General features: G+C 41.8%; 1 protein-coding gene across 1 annotated transcript in view; it reads right to left on the bottom strand.

Moving 5' to 3' along the window:
• Positions 1 to 22,517, bottom strand: part of DNAJB6 (DnaJ heat shock protein family (Hsp40) member B6) — a 124,916-nt gene that overhangs the window by 19,613 nt on the left and 82,786 nt on the right. The window contains exons 12-13 of the transcript XR_004238194.1: positions 20,542 to 20,878; positions 17,685 to 17,953 (exon numbers count right to left, since the gene is read on the bottom strand). The gene's annotated coding sequence lies outside the window, so the exon portion shown is untranslated. The remainder of the gene's footprint in view (positions 1 to 17,684; positions 17,954 to 20,541; positions 20,879 to 22,517) is intronic.

The following is a 22,517-nucleotide window of genomic DNA, read 5'->3' as shown; positions in this document are numbered from 1 at the left end:
TGAAAGAGGATTGTGTGGCAGACAGCAAAGAGTAGCACGACTGAGATGTTTCACAGAATCTTTTAGACTGGAAAAATCCTTTGAGATCATTGAGCCCAACCATTAACTCAGCACTGCCAAGTCCACCACTAAACCAATCCATAAGTGCCACATCTCCACATCTTCTAAATACCTCTAGGGATGTTGATTCCACCACTTCCCTGGGCAGCCTGTTCTAGTGCTTGACAACCCTTGCAGAGAAAACATTTTTCTTAATATCCAATCAAATCCTCCCCTGCTGCAAGTTAAGGCTGTGCCCTCTTGTCCTGTTGCTTATTCCTTGGGAGGAGAGACTGACCCCCACGTGGCTACACCCTTCTTTCAGGCAGTTGTAGGAAGTGATAAGGTCTTCCCTGACCTTCCTTTTATCCAGGCTAAAAAAACCTCAGTTCCCTAAGCCACTACTCATAAGATTTGTGCTTCTGACCCTTCACCAGCTTCATTTCCCTTCTCTGGATACTCTCCAACACATCAGTGTCTTTCTTGTAGTAAGGGGCCCAAAACAGAATCCAGGATTAGACGTGCAACCTCACCAGTGCCCAGTACAGGGGGACAGTCACTGCCCTGGTCCTCCTAGCCACATTATTGCTGATACAGGCCAGGATGTCTTTGGCCTACCTTCCTGGCCACCTGGGCACACATAGCTAGTGTTCAGCTGCTGTCAACCAGCATCCCCAGGTCCTTTCCTGCAGGGCCAATTTCCAGCCACTCTGTCCCCAGCCTCTAGCACTGCCTGGGATTGTTGCGACCTAAATGCAGGACCCAGCACTCGGCCTTGTGGAACCTCATACCATTGGCCTTGGCAATGTGTTCAGCCTGACCAGATCTCTCTGCAAACCCTTCCTGCCCTCCAGCAGATCAACACTCCCACCCAACTTAATGTCATCTGCAAACTGACTGAGGGTGCACTCAATCCCCTCATCCAGATCACTTATAAAGATATTAAGCAGAACTGGCTCCAGTACTAAGCCCTGGGGAACACACTTGTAACTGGCCACCAGCTGGATGTAACTCCATTCTCCTCCACTCTCTGGGCCCAGCCATCCAGCCAGTTTTTATCCAGTAAACAGAGCACCTGTTCAAGCCACGAGCAGCCAGTTTCTGGAGAAGAATACTGTGGGAAATGGTGTCAAAGGCTTTACTATAGTCCAGGTGAACATCTACAGCATTTCCCTCACTCATTTAGGTAACCTTGTCATAGGAGGAGATGAGCTTGTTCAATCAAGACCTGCATTTCATAAACCCCTACTGGCTGGGCCTGATCCCCTGGCTGCTCTGTACAGAGATCTTTTGAAGCAGATAGAAAGTGAGTTTTCTGAAGAGCCTGAGTCACCAAAACACACTGTGACAGAATATTCATTTCAGCCTTGTGATCCCAGCACACCTACTTCCAGGACATGGGCTTGTCTCAATCTAAGGAAGACAGAACTAAATAGATCAAGCAAATTATGTGCCAAATAATGTTTGTCTCCAATGCCTGGGCTCACTAGATCTGCTGTAAATATCTCCTCTCTAAATAGCTAACATATGATGAAATAAATGCTGTCACTGTGGAGAGGAAGGTTTGGATCCATAGTAGATTGCATCGTATTGGCTGTTCTTTTTCACAGGACAATTACTCTGCAAACAGAACCAAATCTGAAAGACTGTCTGGCTCTAATAACTGTAAAGTTTTGTGGCACCAGCAGCATCTGAGTCACTCATCAGTTTCTTCCCAATCTATATCTCCCAATATCCACTCTTCAAACAATAAAATGTGAGAACAAATTTGCATATTATGGCAATTTCTAAATGAGTAGGCCTCATCAGTTTGACTAATGCCCTGGCTGAGCTTACAGAGTTTGTACTGAAGAAGTTTTTCACCTAGTGCTCCATCATAAAGATGCACAAGTCATATCCCACAGCATGCTGACAGTTTGCATGTTACAAAATACATTTCAGAGTTTTGTACTAGGATTTTTCCTCTGGTACAAAAGACAGCATTCAAGAACTAAATATGAATTTAAGGGATCCCTGAAATTCAAAGAGATTAAAGAACATCAGTAAGAAAAGAGTCATATCATGCTGTAAATCTGCAACGTTCTGAACAATCATTGCAAAATTCCTTGTATTTTTGGTGCACATCTATGGGACATCTGCAGCAAAGTGCCTATTATGGCTCTGAAGATACAGAGCCAAGCTGGTTTGCTGTTCATTCCAGACTGGATGTCAACAGTCTTCTTGTTTTGCAGCACCTTGCTGAGGACATTTTGTCAAGCAGTATCAGCACATACCATGTTCATTCTCCCAAATCAGATCATCTGCTTTCTAGTCACGTGAAAGTGTGCCCCATCCTTCATGAAATGGCTACCAATAGAGAAGTTCATCCAGTTATTACCCTGCCCACACTTTGGTCCTATTTCCTCAGACGTTTCACCTGTCAACTTAGTGTTGTATCAAGAGGTAAAACTCCTTTAAGTGGTGATAAACAAGGTACACTCACAGGTACATGGCAAAAAAACAAAGGGTGAGGAAAATCCTTTCTGTCAAGACAAGTGAAAAAAAAGAGCAGTTGCCCACAATTTTGTGTACTTTCAAGGTCTAGCAGTGAGCTCACATGTCTCCTAGGAGCAGGATTTTCACTGAAATCCTGGCCTTTAGCGAACCTGATGGGGAACATTAGAGAGAGCAAAGAGGGTATGTTTTGAAAAACTCCCAGCAATCCCACAGAGGTGAGCCCAAATGGGACGAATTCATGTCCAGGAAGCCAGAAGGAGGCCCAGGGATAGATTAAAAAGAACTCACCATATCCTTGTTCTTATTAATAACAAGAGCTGCCTGTCTTAGGGTTTGCTAACAGACTGTTCCCAGTGCCCTTGACCTGAAACTCACTTTACTTTTGACATTTCCTGAGCAGCTGGCATTAAACAGAGGGTTTCTTTATCTGGGCTGCAATACTCTACTTTATCCTTTGTTTATTCTCATCAACTTCATCACACTGTACAATGTTTGTGGATTAATGTAAACTCTATGAAGATTACTGGTAGCATAAACCGGTTGAAATTACTTCAACAAAAAAAATGTTTTAAATTACAGAAGGATCTTTGTGAAGAATATGTTTGTGCTAAAGCACTATTTTAAAACAATTATTGTTAAAAATGCAAAGCTTTTTTTGTTTATACAGTCCTTAATAGGAAGGAGCATTAGAACGTTTGAGGTTTTTTTAAGTAAATTGAAAGAAGCCCTTTGTTTCTAAAAGAAAGAAACTTCCACTGAAACAATAAAATTAAAAATTTGGGGGGGAATGTGACTTTGTTATTTTCCGTGGAAATAGAATTGATTTTTTTTTCAATCAGATGCCACAGATATGAAGGAAAAAAAATACAATTTACTACTTTTCCTTTGTTTCTCCTAGCTGCTCCTGCTTTCTGAAGATTCCCTCCTACTCTGTCCTGGCCACACACCAACCTCCCGCTCATCATGCACTGAAATGTTCCCTTTTCTCATTCAGCTCTTTCCTTAATAGATGCTTCTTTTGTGAAAGCTTCCTGCATCATTTTTCTCCCTTTTGGTGACTCCAGACCTTCTCAGACTTGAACTATTGTCCAGTATGTATTGTATCCACTTGAGTCAGGTTGTTAGGTCCATACCCCAAAGGCCTCCAACCCCTCCTTCACCCCCTCAGCGCACAAACACAGCAAAGGGAATTATAAAATCTTAATCAGGAGAACTCAGCAAGGTTCCTCGTGAGGAGCTGCCTACAAAATGTCCTGGGGGAGATGCAAGGCTTGCTGGAGTTGAGGTTCCTCTGCCCTGAAGGTTCAAGCACTATTTTGGTGAAGTTTGGACCAATGCTTGAACGCAAAAGCTGTGCTGCAGACATCATTACAAGAGCTTTTCACAACCTGACAGCAGACTTACAGAAAGAGTTTGGCTGCTGCTGTTTGAATTTCTTGTGATTCCTCAATAGAAAGCAGGGGAGAGATGCTAAGGCCATTTAAAGCACGGGAAAGATGCATTTGTTTAAATCACTTAAGTGCTTAAGAAGTCATTTGCTGCCTGTCTGCTGACTACTTAAACTATCCCAAATCTCGTGGTGCATGCAGCATGTATTTGTACAGGTGTGGAAATAATCATCTTCCAGTGTGTTAGACATAAAGTATTGTATACAAAAATGAAGTTCAATAAATGAAAAGTGTAAACCACAAGTCTTTGCTTCACAAAAACACGACCTACATTTCCTGCAAGTGCAAATTGTTAACAGATCTTTTGTTTTAATGTACGTTGCACAGAACCACTGTCACCAAAAAAAAAAAAATCAACAAATTTAACACATCCATATGTACAAATTTTAATACCCCGTTTTCAGCTAAACATATCTCACACGTTTCTCAGCTTTAAGCATCATGGGGTCTCTAATGATACATCTATAGCCTGGGTTGGTTTTTTTTTATGGAGTTTGATGAAAGCTCTTTCAAAAATGGATGGGATAGACAATACAGTTTTGCCGTAACCATTTTCTTCACTAGAAAACATTTTAATAATAGAAAATAATAAAACATAAGGACCATTGCAGCTGAAGCTCTTAGGGACTGCCTGATGGCCAGAGCTCACCACAAGTATCTTCTGCTCCTGTATGCAGTGTTTCACAGACTTTCTCTTTTTTTAAGTGCTCATTGGTTTTTACATTTTTACATTTACATTTTGTTTAACAGTCCTAGAAACAAGGTATCATTCTACTCTGAATCACAGGAGGGTCGGATGTATTTCGTCTTCATCTCAGAGCTCTTACTCAGCTATTTACTTCTCCCAGAGGAAGAACCATGAACCAGTCAGGATTTGAGATGCAAAAGGCATAAATTCCACAATACAAAATATGTAGAAATTTATCAAATTGCTCAGTCATTTCTTTGCTGAGTAAATTGTTTAGCATGCAATGGTCTGAAAAACAGGGGATTGAGGAGGAGTGGGTCTATCTCATCACATCAGTGATGAACCTTCAAGGTACAAAGAGACCTCCACCAAGGTCAATATTTGGACAGCTAAGGATGCCCACTCTCGGCTGAGTCTGATTCAAAACAAGGATCAACATCATTATTTTTGCTAGAATTAAGAGACTTTTTCGAGTAACTTTTGTCCACGGAGGCTCGACACAGAAAGGATTGAAATAATTTGTCACTAGTATGAAAAAAAACCCAACCAAAACTAAACTCTGCATAAGCTCAAGAGATGTGTCTCTTCTGACATCATTGTTCATTAGGTATAGGAAAATATAATTTCTGTAGCATTACATCCACTGTAGTTCTTATTTGAAGAAGATCAGGGGAATTGAATGAATTGTGGCAACCTGGGTATTCAGGTATGAAGCACCAGAAGCATGGTTCCAGCGGGGGGGCTCCAGCTGGGGAGTGATCTGTGGGGAACAAGATCCAGTTTTGCAGAGAAGTGAAGCGGCTACGTTACAGCTGTGGCACTCGCAAGGAACATCTCCACAGCCAAAGGCTTCTGACACCGTTTCCAGAGGCCTGAGCCACATCAACTGCACTGATGGAAGGTCTTGGGTCATGTCTGGGCAAAGATACCTTTTAGGACGCAAGAAAAGCCAGCCTGGCTGCTGCATTCCTCACGCACCATGGGGACAATTTCCTCTCCAACTGTTAGAAAATATCACTTCTGGTGTTTGTATCCTATTTTGTCTCCGAACCAAAGAGGGGGGGGAAAAAAATACACCAGCAGGTCACCGAGTTCAGTGAAAAATCCTACAAGCTTTTCCTGAACAAATAACAGATAGTGACCTATGGCCCTGCCTTTGCATGAGAATTGCCATCAGCTTGAGGAGCCATTGCTGCAGCGGGGGACGCGCAAATGGCAGATTCTGATTTAAAACAGATCTTTTTTTTTTCCCCCCCCGATATTTTTTTTTTTTACTATATTTTTTTAAGAACCTCGAAGAAAAGGGGGACGGGGGAGGTGGGGTGGGGGAAGAGGCCTGGCAGCTCATCTGCATTACAGATCAGGCCCTCTTTGAGCAAACCAAGCATCCATAATTCATTACATGTTTCCTGCAGGGCCTGGAGACGGCAGAGCCCCCCTAGCAACAGAGCCATGGCAACAGCGCGCGCCGCCCGGCCAATCCGCGCACGCCTCCCATCCGCCGCCCGGCCAATCAGGCGGCGCGACACAAAGGGAGGGCGGGCGGCAGGGCGGGTTCTGAGGGAGTTGTATGGTTTGGGAAGTGTGTCCGTACAACCCTTAGCTGTGAGTGTGGTGTGAAACTGAGAGAAATTTGAGGGGTTTGATCAGTAGGAAGTGGATTATTTATTTATTTATTTATTTATTTTTATGGTTTGCTTTTTTTTTTTTTTTTTAATGTATTTTAAAGCACCTTCACCTTGAGGAGGATTTGTCTGCAGAAAAATGCTGTGTATGCACCTAGCATAAAACCTCTGTAAATTTCTCCCTTCTTCTTTTTTTTTTTTTTTTTTTTTTTTCCTAACAAAGATTGTTAAGTGCAAGTAGCTGTGTAATTTGGGATTTTATATTCGGTCCTTATGAACCACAGATGCTCCTGAACAGCTCACGGTACTACTCTATAAATGACATATCACTTCCAAGAATCAGTTTAAAAATCAGATTTTTTTTTTTCTCCTTTGCACCCTCCAGCAATAATCATTGCATTGTGGCTTTGCCCTTCCAAGCCCATGGCTTGTCTTACCTCACAGGACACAGTCATTGCTCTTGGGTGACATACTGGAGAACAAAGCAGAAATGCAAGTGGCAGAATAGTGGCAGAAACAACCCAAAAATTTGCTGTAGTAGAAGCTGTACTTGGAAACAAAAAGTGCTGAAAGCGTTGAGCCTCATCACATGCACTTCTTTTGTGGAGTTTTGTTAACTCTTTTTGTAGTACTGCTACACACAAAAATGTGTAATTTCCCTTCTTTGAGGGGGAGGAAAGGGATTGGGCTTTGTTTAAACAAGAGCAATGAAAAGCTCATTGATCACTAAAAGCACGCGATCATGTTCCATAAAGTAGTATCATTTTTCTCAGAACGGCATAAGGAAATACTTGCTTTTGAAATATTTGTATTTAACATACATTTTAAAATAAATACTTGATGTCCATGTGGGTACAGAAGTCTATAAATCCTAGTATAAAACTGTATCTTTTATCTTCGGGGAAAATGAAAAGCAATGATTTATCCAAACCTGAACATTGCACTTGAAGCTGGAATACTGTAGGTTATCTAAGTAAGCGCTTCACCCCTCAACCTAAAAGCTGATCCCAAATTCCACTCTAATGCATATGTTGCTGAGATAGTAAGAGCAAAGACCAGAAGATTTGCTATGGATGCTTCAAAGTACATTTTGGGACCCAGTGCCCCGTATTGAACTTCAAGAAATGATGCATAAATTGAATAAAGCCATGAAAACTGCCAGGGGAAGATTGAAAAACATATTCCAATCTCCCCTCATATATTTTATAAAATTTTGCAAACTACCTGCCTTTTCAAGGCCATGCCTTCAGATTCCACAGATGAAAAAATATTGTATCACTATCTTTTTTGATCTGATAAATGGCTGAGAAGTCTTCTTTATCTTTCCTGTCTTTCAACAAATTAGTACGACTAATTACTATGTTTTCTGTTTAGAAGTGGCAGTTTCCCCCTTGTTTGAAGAGAAGCTGTGTTAGGATTTTCACAGCAGTATTTTGCAGCAGACAAACCTGAGATCAAAATATTTAATTTACCTTAAAAAAACCCCAACAACAATTAGTCGGAAAACATAATTAATGACCATATTTTTTTTCTTGTCAAGAACGATCAATTTAGCAATTTCATATTTTGCTTGCAATTAGACACAAATGAAGATTTTAACATCAGGCCTGTGACTGTTCATTAAAATAATTTAATGAACTCTGTGGTCTGCATACTTAAAAATCAGAAATTGCCTTCCAAGATGGTGAAGTTGTCCCATAACTTTATCCTTAACTTTGACAGATCCCATGTAGGACTGGAGGCATACTCACTGTGAAAGGCACAGTCCTCTCTAATGAGCTGTTGCAATCACACAACTTAAGCTAATGAATTTCTTATCCTCTTATGTGGATAAAAGTTTCTGTTAGAAGTCAAAAGATCTCCACTTTTTAAGTGGATTTGTACTTGCATTTGGGGAGGGAGAGGCTGAAAGGATACTGCAATGGGTGAAGTTCATTGTATTCTTCTTAACAAACAGCACTGTGTGGCAATAACAAAACCATCACAATTAATAAAGAATCCTCACATGCTCCATTTGAAGTGTGGAATGCTCCAAGGCAAAGACATGGATCCACAGGCACAGGTGGAAATAGGAGCTCACGCTTGAATGAGTCAAGTGAGTCTGTGCAGGAGAGAGGACCCTGTTGCCCCTCACATCCTTGAATGACTCCGTGTGTGGGGAGGAAGGCTCAGTCCTGGGCAGAGGACCCCCACCTGTGTCACTGCAACACAGTGTGTGGAATAATCTGTCACTTCCCTGGGCGAAGCTAAAATCTTCATTTGCGAGGGAGGTTTTCTGATGCACTGATGGACAGCAGCAGTCCTGAGCTTCACAGTGGTGAGATGCTGTAGAGTAACAGTATTGCGCACTTAGACAGGGATCTCAAAGCATTTTGTGACCATTTACTGCTCAAGCCTCAGAGCATCACAGAGATATTTCACCTAGGCCATAAAAACTGTGTTGTTTCACATTTAAGTGTCACTTCTCCTATAGAAACTGTGTGTAATCTCAAGAGCTGTGAGGGAAAATCCTGAATTATTTCAGTGCAGACTGCAGTCACAGGGCCAGCAATGCCTTAAGAGATGTCATTCTGACTTTGTTGAGGAAGAGGAAGAGGAAGAGAAGGGAGAAAGGAGAGGAAGGAGAGGGAGGAAGGGGAGGAAGGAGAGGGAGGAAGGAGAGGGAGGAGAGGGAGAGTTCAGTGAGAACTGCAAAACCCTATTTGAACAAAATTTGGCCGAAAGACTTGAAAGAACAGAAGATATCTATGAAAAGGTAGCCCTTGACTCTAAATTCCACATTAGCCTTTAAAGATCTGCCCAGAGACTAATGTAAGGACTGAAGCCCAGTCACGGCCTGACCTAAAGCCCATGAAATTCAGCCAGAACACCTGAGTTGTTTCAAAAGATTCAGATCAGACCCAAAAGGTGTCATCTGCAACAATTCATACCGCAAACAACAGGTAGGATAGGTGGTTTTATTTTTCAGGTGTTTCCTGTCTGACAACACAGAACCTGAATTTTCTCATGTATTTCACATGATCCTTGCTTTCTTAAAGTGCTTCATGGAAGCTCAGTGTTTTCCTGAAATTTCAGGTTAATGTGTAGGGAGAAGTCTGTGGATTTGCTGTGGATTTGCAACTACACTGGCAGTGTCACCAAAACCTCCAAGTGGCTCGAAATCTGTACTTCAGCACTTCACTTTTATTTAGATTTTAAAGCTTTGCTCAGCTAATTCTACCATGTCCCAGCAGCCTGGAAAATCCCCAGAGAAAAACCCCTAGGGACTGCCCTTTTGCTATTGTCTCTTTCCAAGAGGGGCCCAGGTAGTGACTTGTGAGTTCCCTCTACACAAAGCAGAGAGAGGAAAAAAGAACTAATCTCCCCTGCCCCCCGTGTGCAAGAGAAAGCCGGGGCTCAGCAGCGTGTGTGCGTCCCAGCGAGAGCGGGGCTGGGGCACAGGATGACCTCTGGCTGCCTACCCGCCACAAAGGGACCGTGGCATTGACACAGCCTGACTGCTCTCCTTCGGAGGGGACAGATTGAGAGGAAGTGACCCTTGGTGCCCCCCTTCTGCAGGGGACCTTGTGAAATAAGTGTTGCTCTTCTCTTCCTTCCTTCCTCAGGCAGCTCAAAGAATTTAACGATGAGAAATCGCTTGCTTTTACTTCATCATTCAAAGAGCAAGCAATGCAGAGACTTTTTCCTTGAAAGGGATGAGGAGGAAGTGTAGAGGAGCTAGCCTTAACTATTTACTTCTGCCTTGGGAAATCCAAAACTGGTCCACAGGGTTCACGGATGACAGGGCAGCAGGCAGCAGCAGCAGGAGCTCTGGGTGAGACTGTGGGAGTCTATCGGGGGTTGTTTTCTAAGGGGACTCATAAAATGATCCCTGTGGCCCCATTCCCAAGAACCAGGAACATCAGGATGTTCAGAGCTGTTTAACACAACTCCCCGATGGCATCTGGTTAATTCCTAGTGAAACCCAGATCTGGGAGGACAAGAAGGATTCTGGGGACTGTGAAAAAGAAAAGGCTGATTTGGGGGAAAGAAAGCAGAAATGTTTAGGCCCATGTCACAGCTGTGTGATCAATCTCTGCCCATCCATGCTGAGGTTCACAGTGCCCAAGTTTGAACCCAAGGCCAGGCCTGGGTAGGTTTGAGCATCAAGGTCCTATGAGGAGCACCTGGGGGTGCTCAGCTTGAAGAAAAGGAGGCTCGGGGGAGCCTTATCACTCTTTACAACAGGAGAGGTTGTAGCCAGATGGGGTTGGTCTCTCCTCCCAAGTAAAAAGTGGTAGGACAAGAGGAAATGGCGTCAAGTTGTGCCAGGGGAAGTTTAGACCGGATATTAGGAAAAAGTTTCTTCAATGAAAGGGTTATCAAGCATTGGCACAGGCTGCCCAGGGAAGTGATGGAGTCATCATCCCTGTAGGTACTTACAAGACTTGTAGATATGGCACTTAAGGACATGGTTTAGTGGTGGACTTGGCAGTGCTGGGCAAATGGTTGGACTTGATGCTGAAAAGGGTCTTTTCCAACCTAAATAATTCTGAAATTCTATGATAAACATTTTGCGCGCAGCCCTGGTTCACATCTCGTGACTGTTGAGGGGCAGTCCGTGAGCACATGGACTCAGTCTCTGCCCTCCCTCTTCAAAGGAGTTTTAAATGTCTCTCAGATGCACTTGGGGTAAGCTGGGGAGGGAGGGAATGACCTTTGGATTCTCCCTCCTGAGGGAACCTGAGAAAATGACCTTTTGGCCCTTAGCTCTGCAGGGGCTCGGGAAAGGTCGGGAAGAATGACTCTTGGTCCAATCTTGCTCACCACAGGGGCTAGGGGAAGGAAAAAGAGAAAGAACTCCAGGAATATGTGATCACGGGAATTTCTGTCGTCTTCTGAAAAAGAGGCATGTTTGCTTCATAGCCCCTGTAAGAAAAATAACCTGCCACTGAGAAACAAGCAAATCCATTTAAAGCAAGAAAAATCCTCAACTCGGTGACCTAGAAATCAATGCCAGAAGTAAAAGCTGATAAATAAATAAATAAGTAAATAAAATAATCAGGGATGTCGTGCAAAAATCAAGGGGTGCCCTCTGAAGAGGTGTAATCAAGGCTCTGAGCCTTCAGTTATAATGGTTTTGATTAAAGAAAGCTGTGCAGAAGTAATCTATTTTATTTTTAAATGGCCTGATTTTCCCTCGCTACTCTCTTGGAGGCTGAACCTAGAACAATTTGGAGGAGGACATGAAGTGCTCAGTGAAAAAGGCAAGTGAAAAGGTATGCATTTAATAAAAAAGAAAACCAATATCTGCTTAAGTTACTTTTGGGTTTTGATGGCACACATTAAAATTCACTGAAAGTAGCAATGCTCTAGTAAAATAAAAACATGAAATCCTGGCTGATCAAGCCACACAGTTTTGCACTTTTTCCACAAAACAAGCACAGTTTTCACCCTGAGCTGGGGACGGGGCTCATCATATGCTGTGTACCTGGGGGTTTATTTATTCTTTTTACTCTTCCAGTATAAAAAACCTTAAAACTTCTTCCAACAAACTTTTTATTTATTCACAATTTTGAACTCTTCACTCATTTCCATTATAGCTGAAAACTTCTTTAAGTGTGAAAATCTTCTGCTATTATATAGGGTCAAATATATTTTCTTTGCTTGATAAATAAAGACAAATAGTAGAAAAGAACCTCAAAAGAGTCCCAGTTTGGGTCGGAGGGGAGGAAAGTTTACATTTTCTTCCTTGTGAAGGTCAGATGTTTATTCAAGCCTATCTGAGCCTTTTGAACAGAGCCTGGGCTGTGCTGGAAATCTCCTGAGAGCAGCGTTCCTTAGAGAATGGAAGGGATGGCTGCCTTCAGAAGGGCTGGCCACAGAGTGGTCTGCTGGCTTTAGAGTCTGGCAGTGCCAAAGGTACACTGAAACACAGGGTGCAGAAGCAGTCTTTTTCCAAAGCAGTTATTTAAGAATAGCAAACAGAGTTCCTGTCATAACCTGCATTGTGGCAGCAAGAATCAATTGTGCATTACTTCCTGCCAGCACTCCAGTTCCTCCCAGATGAGTTACATGTTGGAACAGGGGGATGTTCCATAGAGTTTTGTAGGTGAACATTTCTAGTCACAGTAGTTTTTAGGAGAATTTTGAAATATTATTATCAATATTCAGCTCTTTCCCACTTTTGTTTTCATTGTTAAAAGAAGCTGCATAAACTATTAAAGCCTGGAAAAGCAAAGGGAATCCAAAACTTCTACAAACTGTGTAACTTTGGTTTAATAAGTTGTATGTTTTAGTGGAAACTCAGGCCACATCTTCATTTGCCTGTGGTCAAATTTTTGGGAAGATAAAGCAATTGATTGCAGTTGGTTTTCTTTTGACACCTCTTAATGCTTCAGGCTTACAATGGTGTTGTTTTCACATTGGAATTTTGACATACAGACTAATATACACAGAAAGAAAAACATCATTGTGTAACTTGGCCTATAAAAGCTTCAACAGCACAATCACAGCATGGCAGAGCTGTTTAAAGCTGAAAATCTTAACACTCCTTCATGGAGGATGGCTGTGAACATGAGCACAGGCAAGATGCTGATGTCCTCTTTGCAAAGGTAGCAAGAGCATTAGACAGTGCCTGCAGCCACAGCCTCCTCTGCCAGAACTAGGGGTTGGAAGCACTGCTCTCCTAATAAAATACGAGTCCAAACAGACCTGCAAAATACAATTTTTGTAGAGGTTTGGAAATTATCTTTGGCCGCAATGAATGGGCAAAAGCTTATTATGTCCTCCAATCCCCACTCATAATTAACATTTGATTTCTAAAAGCGTGGCAATCTTGTATGCTCTTTTCAGTAACAGCATGTGTTCTCTATTCACAGGAAATCAAAGTTGTATGATGTTTACATTTCAGCAGCATGCTTCAGAGAATGAAGTTAGCCATTCAAGGCAGAGATGCTTTTAAATAATATTAAGATAACAAGGAAGTCATGGTACAGACGACCAAATGAAGTTACATTTCTGACCTGTTAAAATTACTTTTATAATATGCTCTATGCTGCCTTAGCTTCTAAGTTCTGCAGGTAAAATAAGCTGAAACAAACTTGCTTAACCCATTTGTGAGGAATGATATCATGGTGCTCGTGGCCTTGCCTGTATCTGGACCATCTCTTTCCCAAAGTGAGACTCACCCTCTGCAGCCTCTGGGAGCATCCTACACGACAGCCATGTGGCACTTTTTCTGCTGGGAGACCATTTTACATCTGTTAAAAAAACTTCTTACAAGTACTTATGCATTGATACACTGCCCATTCTGAGGAACAGTTATGGGAAAGCACTCAGATGTCATTTATAAGGCCTGTGGTACCCTAAGGTGCCTCAGTTATCTCTGCGTAATGCCAAACCGTGCTGTGTAGGAACATCTTTGTGTTGCTCTTCAGGAGAAAATTTACTCCATAATGATGAGGAAAAGGTGAACAAAATTTGATTTATCCAGAAATAATGTCCTTTTTTGTCCTCTTGAAGTCACAGGGTTTTATGTGGTAGCAAGAGACCTCTTTTGCAAGGTTTAGCCAGAAAGAAAAAAAGTTGGCTCTAAGAAACACAGTCACTTGAAATAAACTAGAATTCACCACATAATTTTCCATGTCAGTGTGGTGTACAAATGCCCTGGAGAAACCCCCATGTTTATTAAGGATGGAGCAGTTGCTTGATGTGTCACCTTCAAAGCTCGGACTTGGCTTCAGCAAGTGGTTTTTTGAGTCCCAGCCTTGTTTAGTTCATGTGAACACTGTACAGGTTATGCAGACATCCCTGGAGCTCACATTCCATGCAGATGAAATGTAAATCCACTGAGTTTTTGCCACTGACGATTGAAAAATGTGTTTAGTACATTATTATTAAGTGAGAAAAAGCAATGCATGATGGAAATCCATGTCTTTGACACCATTAAAGTTCTTTCTGTTAATATTGGTGAGCAGTGATTGTAAGTCTGTGTGCACTGTGTGAACAGGGTGAAAAATAATCAAAAGATGACTGGAATCACAAAAGTGTAGGGGTACTAATACAGCCACCACTCTTGTACAGGGATTGGTTGCTGTGCCCCTGGCATGTGTTTTTTGCCAAAATACCACTGAGCAGTGCATGTTTGCTGGATGGGTATTGTAGCACATCCTAACAGAAAACAGGGAGGGGGCATTCAGTGACACATTCTGATTAATTGGTTAACAGGAGCCTCCTCATATTCATTACAGCTATTCAGCCATATCACTTTTGAAATCTGAAGGCACAATTTTATCTGAGAGTCCATATGGCTTATCAGAAAACTGTGCATATAGAAAACTACCACAATCCTGAACCAAGATAATATTTATCTAATAGACCATAACAACTCAGAGCGAGTCAATATGGTCTCTCATTTGAGCATGCATTTTGATATGCATTCTACCTATCCAAACACAAGTCATTTACATTGCAAGCTATCTGTCTGGTAAATCCATGTTTAGGTAATTCTTATTACGGTGAGGCTTTTTTACAAGACAGATTATGAAGATGACTTGAATGTATTGTAGTCCATGGACTAATTTGGAAATTACTGAGTATTTTCCTGATAGATTGTAATGGACTCTGATGGAGCTATTGGCTTTTATCAGCTAAACCCATATTTTGGTGTGTAAGCAAATTTGAAAAAGCAGAATAATCAACCAGGCTGCTCTGTTTGACTGGCAGCATCCTGCCTGTTTTGAGCCACCAGGTTGATGGAAGGAGGGACTATCTGCTACCAGGGCACAGGCCTGGCAGAAATGAGCCATTACTGTAGATTCTCTCATGTCACTTCAACTCTGAGTAGCCTGAGTGTGGAGAGCAGATTGCTGCGGGCTAATGGCTGAAGAGAAAGTGAAGAGGTAACCCTGCTCACTTAATCCCATACAGCTCTGCAGAGAATATCCTGTGGTGAAGCCATACTTACCCTGAGAGTCCTGAGCAGATCCCTGGCTGTATGTTTAGAAAACCTTTAACAGGGTAGTTAAATAGGCTTAATCATCCTCACACTCTCTGTATTTTCTGTTCTGTTTTCCCTCCATTGGAAAAGCAAAGGAAAATAAAAATGGAGAGAAGGCAGAGGGTATTGGAATATGGAAAAAGAAAACTAGCAACTAGATATTGTTTAGGTTTTATTTCAGTTTGGATACTGTTTAAAGTGAAGGATCAGAAAATTTTCAAAGAACACAGGATTTTGTGAAAAATACACTCAAAGAGGTTTTTCTTTCAAGGCAGCATTTTTGGCAAACCCCAGCCAAGAAAATCAGGTCTTCCAGAGGAAGGATTGCCCAAAATCACAGTGGCCCTCAGCATAAGCTCTGAGAGGCCACAATAAGTGGGATGAAGGTGTCTCTCTTCTTCACTGAATGTAGAGGGACCCCACGTGGCTGGTGTAGACTATGTGCCTGCTTCCTAAATGACTCCAGTTAGGGGAGTTGAAATTGCTCAAATTCTGCTTTTTCACCAGATCGTCTCATTGAAGAAAAAAGGAAAAGCACTCAGGCAGTACCAGCCTTTCCCCAACAATTTTCCATAAGTTACCACAGTGGATCTCCCCATATATCAATGTTCACAATCCTTTTAAGTAAATTGATTTCAGTCATGTTTATACCATCTCCAACTCATTTGGTGGCATTTCCAGAAGAGGCAGGAGGTGCTGACACCGGGTGGAATAGAGAGGGAGTTATTCTATGTTGAAACCACACAGAGAATAAGTGATGCTGTGTGCTACAATTTTGGTAGGTCTTAATGCAACTGTGCAGAGAGTTGCAGTTATTATCATTATGAGACATTTATGAAGTCTAAATTAAAGTTCTGATAAATAATGTAAACTGAAATGCAAATTTTTATCAGATCTCGTTTTTCTGGAGGAGTATCAGTAAAATAGCAGTTGACATAGTGCCAATAAGATAGTATAATGAAAGGTAGTATTTAATTTCCTAGAAAACACATTTAGATTTGATTATTGAGGGTCTGTCATCAGCTGTTAAGCTGCTAGAACAGGCTTCAAGACCTACTGGCTTGACTACATAACCCAAACCCTTCCTGTTAGCTAAATAAATAAATATAATCCATTTTCCTCCATAGCTATTAAAGAAACAAGTTGCTGTGTGCCAGAAATGAAGGCGTCATGAAGAAATGAAGATTCGGAGCATGGAGCTTGCACGAATCACTGCACAGATTTGCCTTAGTTTTTAAAAAGAGGATTAAAAGGGAATATACTGAAAAGAAATGTGCTGATTCCTGCCCTGCCATGTCTTGCTCATCTTACCAAGTGAATGAGGGGACAGGAGCCTTTCCACAGTACCCCTCACTTCTGCTGATGCAGTATAAGGCTATCTAGGAAGCTCCAAGCTGGTTCCTGTGTACTCTGCATGGTCAGTAAGCATGCTACATTTAATTTCCATTGAAAGAGCAATGCAGATTCAATAGTGCATCTTCATGAGGCTTCCTACATTTTTTTTTTTTATTTTGTTTGTCACCTCCAGTCTCAATTCTTGCTCTTCTTCACTTCCTTCTGCCATCACACCAGTGATAGTTGTGCCTGATGTTCTTAACAATACTTCTGTCTCAAGCCCATCTTTGACCCTGTCCTGCTTTGGCCTTCAGCCATATGTGTAGCTTTTTTCTCACCGAACTAAACAGATGCATACTTCTAACCACAGAATAATTCTGTGCACAGCCATCACATCATCCCTCTTTTAGGGAGAAGGATTTGAGACAAACAGTTACAAAGTTCAGGAAAACAGCATTTGCCATGAGTGAGGATGGCCCATGTTTGAAACATATACTGGAGTGCTTTGCAGAATCAGAGTTCCAGTGAGTACCCTACATGCCTCAGTTTCCCCTTAGTTGCCCTAGGGGAGTTACCATTTACTCACATTACTGATGTGTGGTGAGCTCCCGCTGACTGTGCGCTCATGATGTGCTTGGGAAAATGCCATTAGCTTTTCCAAAGGTCTGAATTGCCTCTCTTTAATTTTAACTGGTTTCGTTCATAACCTCCAGTGTTCTTTCCCTGTAGATTGCGTCCATGTGTGATTTCTTTATGGGTAAAATTAAAATGCATCAGGAAAGTTCCTGAATTACAAAATGCAGCACTCCAGCCACCTGGAGTTTTACTCTATTTGTATGCCCACTCCTGCTTCTGTGATTCTTTCAGAGGTCCCCACTCACAGCTGCAGCTAAGTGGGCACATCTAAAGGTGACAGATTGAGAATATATGTTCAAGTACACATATAAGTGTACCTACAGATTTCCATTCCTCCTTTGTTTCTTCCTCCTATTCACTGATGTTAAAATCACACACTTGCAATTTAAACCCCACCATACATTGTTATGTTGTAAAATAATGAAAATATTGCTCACCTTCATCCCTTCTCTTTCAAAGAATTTCACGAACATCATTTCCCTCATTCCTGGTTGACAAGGGACTCTCATAAAGCTAGTGTTCATCTTCTTTGGCCATATCCTTGTCATCCCAGCAGAAGTATTTCCTGCACCACGGCGTTCCCATGTAGGTCTAAGCTGACAGTTGACTAGGAAAGCTTCAGATCCAAATCAAACTTCCTGACACAACCGATATGTTCCTCACAAGACTCTGTGAAGTGTCACAGCTTGTACTGCATTATATTTACCTGAAAAATTCAGAATCTGGTTAATACTGTAAAGCTCTCAAAGTTGAAGGCACTCACACTGACGAGGGGGGGGAAGCCATGATTCTGGGCTTACATTTTTACATCTGTTTGCTTCAACCACCCTTGTGCTGCTTTTGTGTTCACTTTCTTTGAATATTCATGTGATTGAATTCTGTGTCCATTAACATTCACAGAAAGTGAACCTCAGAGCTGCACATATATTTGCAGAAGCAGCGGTTTACATTTGCACACTTAGGTATTCATAGCTAAAAGCACTCACTCGAGGAACAAAATCACTACCATTTAGCCAGCCAGTCCCATGCAGAACTGTTTATTACCCACAAAGAACTGATTTTTGATCCTGCTATAGAAAATTTTTTGCTTGCTTTTAGAAAAAATTGTGTATGTAAATCACTAGTTTCCATACATTTGTGCAAGTAGAAGAAAAGCTTTGACAGATTATGTATTAGGAAGTATTTGTTTAGAATTTGGATACTTCTGCCACAAAAGCATGACCTCTAGTAGATCCTAGTGGTATAGAAACTATGACACACAGCTGAGCAGATACAGGCTTTTCAGCAGAGATGTTACACATCCACCTGACACAGTTAATTAAAATGTCACTTCTATAGGAGTAAAGGGAGATGAATGTGAGCCAAACAGCTGAGCAGAGAATTTTGTTTTGCCTTTGAGCAATTCACTGTAATTTTGTTTAAACACAGGGTGGGGGCTTTTTTCCATTGTATTGATCAATAAAAAGCTAGAAAAATTACCTTAAAAAAACACTGGAAGATTCAAACCATTTTCTTCACAACTTAGACTTAGGTCCTAAACTTTCCAGCCTGTTCTGCACAGTGGCCTGACACAGTCTCATGCCTGCCAAGACCCCTTGTGATTTCAGTGGGAGTTATAACAATCTTGCCAGGAGGTTTTTTAACATCAAACTCTGAACTAAGTGACAATGTGGGGCTAAGCCATGCTCCATCAGGGTATGTGAAATAGCTTGTGGTTTGTTGAAAATGTAGCCTAAATTGGCACAAATGTCAGGAGCATGTGATGGTGTGTGTTGATGGCACAAAGCTGGGAGATGTTCCCAGCAGAGAAGAATTGGTATGTGGTACAGGAGGGATTGCATGGTGCTTTGGACTGGAATAATGGAAACAGGGTAAAATGCATTCAAGGTGCAAAATATTAACTGATGCATTTGGAAATAACACCCAAAAAATACCTCCCATAAAATGAGAGCTCATCGTTGGAAATGACTGAAAGGTCATGAGCTGATTGTATGGCAGCTGTGAGCCACCAGTCCCGGGGCACTTGTGAGAAGTCTGCCTTCAGTTGTACCAGGAGTGATATTCCTAGGAGAGCTAAGGATGCATCAAGGTAAGTGTCATGATCTACTGGGCTGGTCTAATGGCTCACTCCTGCCCTAAAAACAGACATGAGTCTTCTGCCCTTTTCCTACACTCAGACATGGCTCCCACTATCTCCTGTGCACCATCTCTATTTTCCTCATCCCTTCTCATGGTCTTCTGCTGCCTCTCAGTCCAGTGTCCTGCAATTTTTGGTAACCAAGGAACAAAAAATAGGGGTTTTCTGAGTGAATGGGCTGCATCCATTTGCAGGGGGATTCAGACACATACCTACCACGTGGTTAATGACAAGAGTATGTAGCAGAGAGCAGAGATGGAGAAAAGGGAAAGGAGTAGGCACTGATTCTACTGGGAAGTGGCTGTTAGGTCAGTTTATCCCATTTTGGGAAAACTACTGCTGTAGTGGCTTTGTGTAAGGCTTTGTCTGAGAGGAGCTCATCCAAAGCATTGCATACATGTGATGGTCACACCAGGATGGGTCTTTTGGTGGTGTCTTTGTAGAGCAGCCAGAAAAAGGAGGTTTAGACTGCCTCACTGCCCTCCAGAGATGCTCCTGGGACAGTCAGGGGTTGGGACTTGCTTGCCAGTTGGAAAATGTATTGTGCCAGTTGGCAGCCTCTGTGAGAGACTTGATCTCAGATCTCCAGTCTGTGATAGCAACTGGTCAATGAGAAGCAGACTCCATAGAGTCTGCCATGCCATCACACAAGTGCTGCAAACACCATTATATGGTCTCTTTTGTAAGCCTATTAGAGGTTTTTTGCACTCAGCTGAAATCCTTGTCCAGAACCTGCCTTCTCTACTCAGTAGAAATCTAGTGATTTTCAGCTAAGTGTATTTAAGACCAGGGTACGCAGGGGATCAAGTAAACTCAATGGCAAAACAAGAGAAGGCAATTAGCAGGATATATGGCCGGGCTCTTAATTACCACATTGAAAGCAAATGGTAACAAGGATACAAATACAAAAGACAAATCTGCTCAGGGATAGCAACTATCCTCCAGCTCCTAAACACCCCAAGAGCCTTTTCAGCTACCAGATCTGGAAATCACGAGCTCCTGGAGACACCCTACCTTCCAAATTTCTCCCCCATTTCCATGTATCCTTGTATTCCTGGTGTTGTACCAGCTTCAGGACCAGGTGACCTGGTTTTATCCAATAATCCTTTCCTGGGCATTCCTGCAGCATCAGGTATTTTCACCATGCAGCAGCTTACCCGTCTTTGTCCCAGAGGCTTTGACACGTGTTGCAAAAATTATGTCTGTCTCAGGATCCAAGTCTGGAGTAGTGAGAGGGATCCTTTCATCCTTTCCCGTGCCATCACTTTGCAGTAGCTGTGCCATGCAGTGCTCTCTCCCTCTGCAGATACTGCTTCACTGTTGTACCCAAGATTGCAGGTCCCAGTATCCTGTAAGTGGTGTCTGAAAGGATCCAGCATAGTGATGAGGAGTGCCAGGGAATGCATCCAACCAGTTCAGGAGCATGTGGAGGCTGGGAAAAACGTGAAGCATGAGGTGTTTTCTGCCTTTCAGAAAGAGAACTGGGAAATAGGTCTAGAAAACAGAGAAGGAGGTGTGAGAACGGGATGATTTATGCATATGTACACATGAGAAAACGAGAAGCAAAGTTTCAAACTGGCAATTCATTTGGGTTTTTATTGATTTTAAATTGAATCTCCAAGCTATAATTAATAACCCAAGCCTGGACCATACCTGTTATACAGAGTTGCTAACACATCTCTATAAAATGTCTAGCAAGGCAGTAGCTAAACATAAATTCTGTGAAGCTTATGATTCCCAGCATGTTACCAACTTCCTATAAAGGCAGTCTGTTGTTATAAAACATGGCAGCAGGCATGGCCCTGAAATGTTGCTTGAAAACATCTCTTCTAGCAACTGTTTTCAGTGTTACTATACTTTTTGTGTAACCTTTGTAAGGTTTCTGAGGCTTGTTTTCACCTCTTTCCTCTTTGTTCTTGAATAAAATAAATGCAGTAGTCATATGTGAAAGTATGTTCAAAGACCATTAATGTTATTTTAATGTCTGTGTTTATGTCATAATTTACACTTCTTCCTTTGAACACAGTTATTTATACCCACAGCTGAAAATCCAGCTTTGGGCTTGGGGCTGTGTCATTTGGGCTGAGGTGGCATTGCAAATTTTGATTTTGTGGATGGGTTTTTTTGTGTATACATATATATACAAATTCTTTTGCCTTGACAGGCCTAAAAAGGGGGCAAAAGCACCCAAATGCTTTTATCTCTTCTCCTACGCTACTCCAACAATAATATAATAATTTTCATTTTAAAGTGCACTAATGCCATTTTAATCATTTTTTGAGCAACTAATGTAATACAAAGGAAAGGATGAAATGGAATATTTGTGGCTGCAGAGACAGATATCATTATTCAAGGGTAGAAGCATGTGAAAGGGTAAAGGGGGTTTAAAGAGATACTCTTTTGTTGTACTTAACACTGATAAATGACATACAAGTCAGGATAACAGGGCAGAGCTCCTGTCAGGGAGACAGTGATAAATGTGGAGGCTGGGACAGAAAGGTCCACTAAACAGAAATCTGTATATGACACGTTGTACCTTTGATAGACTTGTCTGCATGGTCTAAGCCACAAAGTGTTCCTCTTGGCTCAAATTATGGCCCTCGAGCACATCTTATACAACCACTGAGCTCATGTTTGTTTTCCTATTTCTGTGTGGCAGCAAAGATCAATTCCCCTTAATCAGTGCAACACACAGGGCTAAAACCAGTGAGGAGAAATGTTCTTATACAAATACAATTGATACTTCTTTCAGGCAAATCCTTGTATAATATGAAACAAAAAGCAAACAGACCTTTTTATTATTATTGCTGTCTCCTTTTAAAAAAATGCCCAGCATCAGCCTGTTAATCAAAAGATTCATTTAAGAGAAAACAAAATCTCCTGTTACTTCTTTATGAACGAAGCAGAAGGTTTGTGATTTGTGCATTAAGCTTCCTACATCCCATGCAACATGACCGGTACTTCCTGAATGCCCTCAGCATCAAAAATGAAGACAAAGGAGTGGAGACAGTGAGAAAAGGCATTTATGTCCTCCAGAAGCAACTTCAACAGTTCACAAAGAAAAAGAAACAACAATTCACTCATGTGACATTCACTGTGCCCTCCTAACAGATGACCAAGGCCTGGGCTTTCA

This window comes from Corvus moneduloides, chromosome 1 (genome assembly GCF_009650955.1).
Source record: "Corvus moneduloides isolate bCorMon1 chromosome 1, bCorMon1.pri, whole genome shotgun sequence".
Lineage (NCBI taxonomy): Eukaryota > Metazoa > Chordata > Aves > Passeriformes > Corvidae > Corvus > Corvus moneduloides.
Note: the sequence above shows the minus strand (reverse complement) of the source record. Positions and strands in the feature narration are given on the sequence as shown.